This window comes from Delphinapterus leucas, chromosome 16 (genome assembly GCF_059928025.1).
Source record: "Delphinapterus leucas isolate spDelLeu-1000000601 "Yukka" chromosome 16, BTC_Dleu_Yukka2, whole genome shotgun sequence".
NCBI classification, from domain to species: domain Eukaryota; kingdom Metazoa; phylum Chordata; class Mammalia; order Artiodactyla; family Monodontidae; genus Delphinapterus; species Delphinapterus leucas.
Window position 1 is genome coordinate 53397860 of NC_143144.1, and position 5770 is coordinate 53403629.

At 38.3% G+C, this 5770-nt stretch overlaps 1 non-coding gene across 1 annotated transcript; it reads left to right on the forward strand.

Annotated features, from left to right (window-relative positions):
- Positions 1-3116: 3116 nt before the first annotated feature.
- On the forward strand, positions 3117-3223 carry LOC115801548 (U6 spliceosomal RNA). The gene has a single exon (XR_004021848.1). It is a non-coding gene; the product is annotated as a U6 spliceosomal RNA (small nuclear RNA).
- Positions 3224-5770: the final 2547 nt, after the last annotated feature.

Consider the following 5770-nt stretch of genomic DNA (forward strand, 5'->3'; position numbering starts at 1 on the left):
TGTGTCCCCTGCATCAGCAGGCGGACTCTCAACCACTGCGCCACCAGGGAAGCCCTGGATATAAAATTTTTGAGTCACACTTCCTTTTTCTCAGAATTTGTAGATATTGCTCCCTTGTCTTTTGACATAGGTCTTTTACCATGGTTTCTCTGTTTATCTCCTTTTGGTTTGAATCATCATTGTATATTTTTTTTCAAGAAGGGTTTATGTGTATTATTTTCCCTGAGTTTATTTTCACATTTGAGATGTTCACTTGTTACCTTTATAGATGAATTACAATTTGTCTTTACAGGCATGTTCCAGTACTTCTTGCATGGAATAAGATCAGGGAGGGTTTGAAGCCTGCTTGGCTTATGAAAACAGAACAAAACCAAAAATCTTATAAATGACTTGTTTTTCTTGCCTGTTTTCCTAAAGAATTGTTTCTTAAAGTTCAGTTCTCAATGTTGTTTGTGCTATATGATTCTTTTCCTTTGCAATTTGTATGCTCCTTCAACATGCAGATTTAATTTTTCCTTCATTTAAGTGAAGTTTTCTTCTTTCAGAGCTTTAAACAACACTTCTGTGTGATTTGTTAAGTTTGCTACTACAGAGACATCTGTTGTCTTTAATTTGGACAGTTTTATCTGTCTTCTATTTCTTTGTTTGTTTTTTTGTTCACATTGTTGTTTGTTTTAATTTTTTAACTGTTACTAGGAAATATTTATTTATTTGTTTGTTTGTTTATTTATTTATTTTTGGCTGCATTGGGTCTCTGTTGCTTTGCACAGGCTTTCTCTAGTTGCAGCAAGCAGGGGCTACTCTTCGTTGTAGTGCGCGGGCTTCTCATTGCAGTGGCTTCTCTTGTTGTGGAGCACAGGCTCTAGGCATGTGGGCTTCAGTAGTTGAGCATGGCCTCAGTAGTTGCAATGTGCAGGCTCTAGGGTGCGCAGGCTTCAGTAGTTGCAGCACGTGGGCTCAGTAGTTGTGGCGCACGGGCTTAGTTGCTCCACGGTATGTGGGATCTTCCTGGACCAGGGATCGAACCTGTGTCTCCTGCATTGGCAGGCGATTCTGAACCACCGCACCACCAGGGAAGTCCCTGTCTTCCATTTCTATTGTCTTCCCTCTATTTACTTTAATATCTTTGAATTATTACCCACAGTTGTTAAGAAGCAAAACTGAAGCCTATTTATTGCATTAATAATTCAATTTTCAGCAAATGCCTATTATTTTCCCTATGGTTTATATTTACTTAATAGTTCTTCAATAGTATTACTTGGACCCTTGATTTGTTTCCTTAACCTCTATCTCCCTTTTCATCTCATTCTCTTGTTTTATTATTTTGTCATTGAGCTTTTTTCCTCTTTCTTTGTTGCAACATATTTGCATAGCTGCCACACTGTTTTTGAAAATCTTGCTCATGCTTAATATGTGGAGCTATTTCTAGATCTTCTGTTTGCTTGAATATAGTTGGGTGAATTCTTCTTTCTGCTTTAATCTATTTTTCTTTTCTAGGTTTTGTGATCTATCTGCTTTTAACTAGTTTGAGGGTGTGAGGGGAAGGGGATGGACTGCTCATCTGAGCTGTGCCGAGGGAAGATCCATCTCTGGGAAAAGCTTCTAGATTTAGAGTCAGACAATCTCATCCAGTAGTACCAACCATGGGTAACCACACCAGCAAGCCCATCTGATGTCACAGGAGTCCCTCACAGTCATGGAATAACTGTAGGGTAAACAATACTTTACTGAGCATTTACTCTGTGCCAGACATTGAAAGAAAAAAATAACTTCCTTTATTATGTATTTATGAGGCCATGTCTGTGCCAAGTGCATTATATATTATTTGCTCAATACAACATTATGAAATATCTTTATCAGCCCCCATTTTCTGAATGAGGGAGCGGAAGCTTATAGAGAAGTTATATATTGGGTTGGCCAAAAAGTTCATTTCAGGGTTTTCCAAACTTTTTGGCCAACCCAATAATTTGCCAAAAGTCACATAGCTAATATGAGAGAGTTGAACTTTGAAACTGTGTCTAAATTATAAATGTTTAGTATGGAAAGATTTTTTTAATCAGGACATTTGATGTAATATTGGGGGATACTTGTGCAACTTTAGTCTGCCGTGGTTTGCACATAATTTATTAAAAGCTTAGCAGTTTTTCTCTTCCAGAAATAATTCTGGTTTATAAATGAAATATAATCTAGACTTGCTTCAAAAATAATGTGGGAGAAACTGGGTGAGGGAATAGGTGAAAAAAGATTGGCCATGGGTTGATAATTGAACCTGGGTGACTTGAAGCAGACTTCTAAAACAACTGCCCAGTTAATGATTTTTCACTATAGTAGCTCTTGAAAAGTTAAGCCACTTTTTGGGCAATGACTCTCTTTCTTTTGGTATAATGACTTGTCATTCTAACATACTCTAAATAAATGTACCATAAGAAGTGCTGTTTCAACATTATGGTTTTAGGCAAAGACACAGTCATCAATTTACTCAGTGACATTTTCTAGTAAAAGAATATCATGTGAAACAAATTTTAATTGCCTGCCATGTTTGGATGAACCAAATCCAAGTAGAATATTATTGATTTCCAATGAACTACTATGATATTATGTGAATAAAAGCTATTCGCAAGAGTGGTATTTAAAATAAGTAACAGCAGGTCAGTGGGGAAGGTTTGTCCCTTTTCTGGGTGGAGGACTGATACCAATGGTGTTGGATGTCTATGAATGATGATCTGAGCTTTGGGTCTTGTCCATCTCCTACACATGCGTCAAGATTACGCCAAGTTTAGAAGATTTGGTTGGTTATGTACCTCATGACCCATCTGTACAGGTCTACTTCCTATTCAGTGGCTTTGGCTTTCACATAAGGTAATATGGCAAAATGGTTCAGAGCATTTTTCTGGGAGTTGGACAGACCTGAGTTTGAATGCTGGCTCCATTACTTACTATCTGGGTGATGGATCTTAGATAAAGCACCTTCTCTAAATCCCAGTTTCTTCATCTGTAAATTGGAGTAATGACACCTGTGTTTTAGGATTGTTGGAGGAGTAAATGAGATCATATTCATAATGCATTTAGCATGGTGGCTGGCCATTATTATCATGCTATCTTAAAAAGATGTGACAGTGCTCGCTTCGGCAACACATATACTAAAATTGGAACGATACAGAGAAGATTAGCATGGCCCCTGCGCAAGGATGACACGCAAATTCGTGAAGCGTTCCATATATTTTTCAGAATGGGAGAAAATATTTGCAAATGAAGCAACTGACAAAGGATTAATCTCCAAAATTTACAAGCAGCTCGTGCAGCTCAATAACAAAAAAACAAACAACCCAATCCAAAAATGGGCAGAAGACCTAAATAGACATTTCTCCAAAGAAGATATACAGAATGCCAACAAACACATGAAAGAATGCTCAACATCATTAATCATTAGAGAAATGCAAATCAAAACTACAATGAGATATCATCTCACACCAGTCAGAATGGCCATCATCAAAAAATCTAGAAACAATAAATGCTGGAGAGGGTGTGGAGAAAAGGGAACACTCTTGCACTGCTGGTGGGAATGTGAATTGGTTCAGCCACTATGGAGAACAGTATGGAGGTTCCTTAAAAAACTACAAATAGAATTACCATATGACCCAGCAATCCCACTACTGGGCATATACCCTGAGAAAACCAAAATTCAAAAAGAGTCATGTACCAAAATGTTCATTGCAGCTCTATTTACAATAGCCCGGAGATGGAAACAACCTAAGTGTCCATCATCGGATGAATGGATAAAGAAGATGTGGCACATATATACAATGGAATATTACTCAGTCTTAAAAAGAAACGAAATTGAGCTATTTGTAATGAGATGGATGGACCTAGAGTCTGTCATACAGAGTGAAGTAAGTCAGAAAGAGAAAGACAAATACCGTATGCTAACACATATATATGGAATTTAAGAAAAAAAAATGTCATGAAGAACCTAGGGGTAAGACAGGAATAAAGACTCAGACGTACTGGAGAACGGACTTGAGGATATGGGGAGGGGGAAGGGTGAGCTTTGACAGGGCGAGAGAGAGTCATGGACATATACACACTAACAAACGTAGTAAGGTAGATAGCTAGTGGGAAGCAGCCGCATGGCACAGGGATATTAGCTCGGTGCTTTGTGACAGCCTGGAGGGGTGGGATAGGGAGAGTGGGAGGGAGGGAGACGCAAGAGGGAAGACATATGGGAACATATGTATATGTATAACTGATTCACTTTGTTATAAAGCAGAAACTAACACACCATTGTAAAGCAATTATACCCCAATAAAGATGTTAAAAAAAAAAAAGATGTGACAATTCAGAATGACTAAACCTTTGGCTTATGTCCATTTGATATGACCTAGGCAGAACTGTCATTTGTGTCACTTTCAGTGTGTTACCACTTCTGTTAAGGTGACTAGAGTCAACAGGCAACCTTCCCTTTATTCCACAATTTTAAGCCTCATGTGAACCTCAGAAAATGAACAGATTTCAACATACTTAGGGAAATAGGAAGGTCAAATAGGGGGAAAGTCTACTTATCATAGAAGCCTATGAGATAAGAGATTCATTCGACTATTCAACAAATATTTATTGAGTGCCCAATATATACCAAGAATTATTCTGCATGCTGGGGATAAAATGGTAGACAAAATTGACAAAAATCTCAACCTGGGAATGAAAGGTATATCATGTGGGGAGTTGATCCTTTGCATCTGGTAGGTGTTATTTATTGAGTGTACATAGTGGTTAGGAAATATGGTAAGTTTCCTGCTGTTAATCAATGATGAAGTGTGTGGTTTCTAGGTGTAAAAGTTCAGGATGCACTGATTCATGGGTACATGAACCATCTCTTTAACCAGTGCTATATATTATGCTTTAATACAACTTTTTTCTTTTGAAAAGCAAGTATGGGAGTGAAAAAAACCCCAGTCCTACAAGGTAGAAGCCATTATCCCCATTTTTCATAGGAGGAAACTGAGACCCAGTTAACTATGATTTGCTCTAGGTCTCAAAGCTAATAAGTGGCAGCGATAAAATTTGAATGGCAAAGTCCATTCTCTTCTGACTGTTTTGGGTGTAAGCCTCCTGGAAGCATGGTGTTAACATTTTAAAAGAAGTTGTTTACTCATATTCGTCTTTATTTGGTGGAATGGATGTTTATCACGCTATCTGTTCTCAGTGAAGAAGGGAAGAAGATTAAATCAGTCTGAGATATCCTTCCATATTCCTTTCTGCATCCTCTTTCTACCTCTTCATGCTCTTTCTATTATTTAGGAAGTGGTATCCTGGTACCTGTTTGAAGCAAGAGTAAAGTCCAGCCTTGGGTTATCAGTGTCTTAGTATCTCTGATGAAAATTTATTGGTTTTGCCTGTCCAGCATCCATTCCTTATTTTTCTGGTCATGGCACCTGCAGCAGTTAGAACTGTGTTTGGCTACGAGTAACTGGAAACACAACTAACAGTAGCTTAAACAAACAAGGGTTTCTTGTGTCACATAATAAGTCTGGAGGTTGACAGTTAGGGCTAGTGCATGGGCTCACTGGAGCTATCAAGTACCCAGGAAATTTCTACTTTTCTAGTCTACCAGCTTTGGGGGGTGTTTGTATGCATCCTCATATTGTTGCCTCACAGTCACAAGATGGCTGCTGCCCCCCTGGCATCACGTCCTTATTCCAAGTAGCAAGAAGGGTAAAGGGCAAAGGAGCAAAAGAGTCATGCCATATTTTTTTCCAGAAAAGCAAATCTTTCC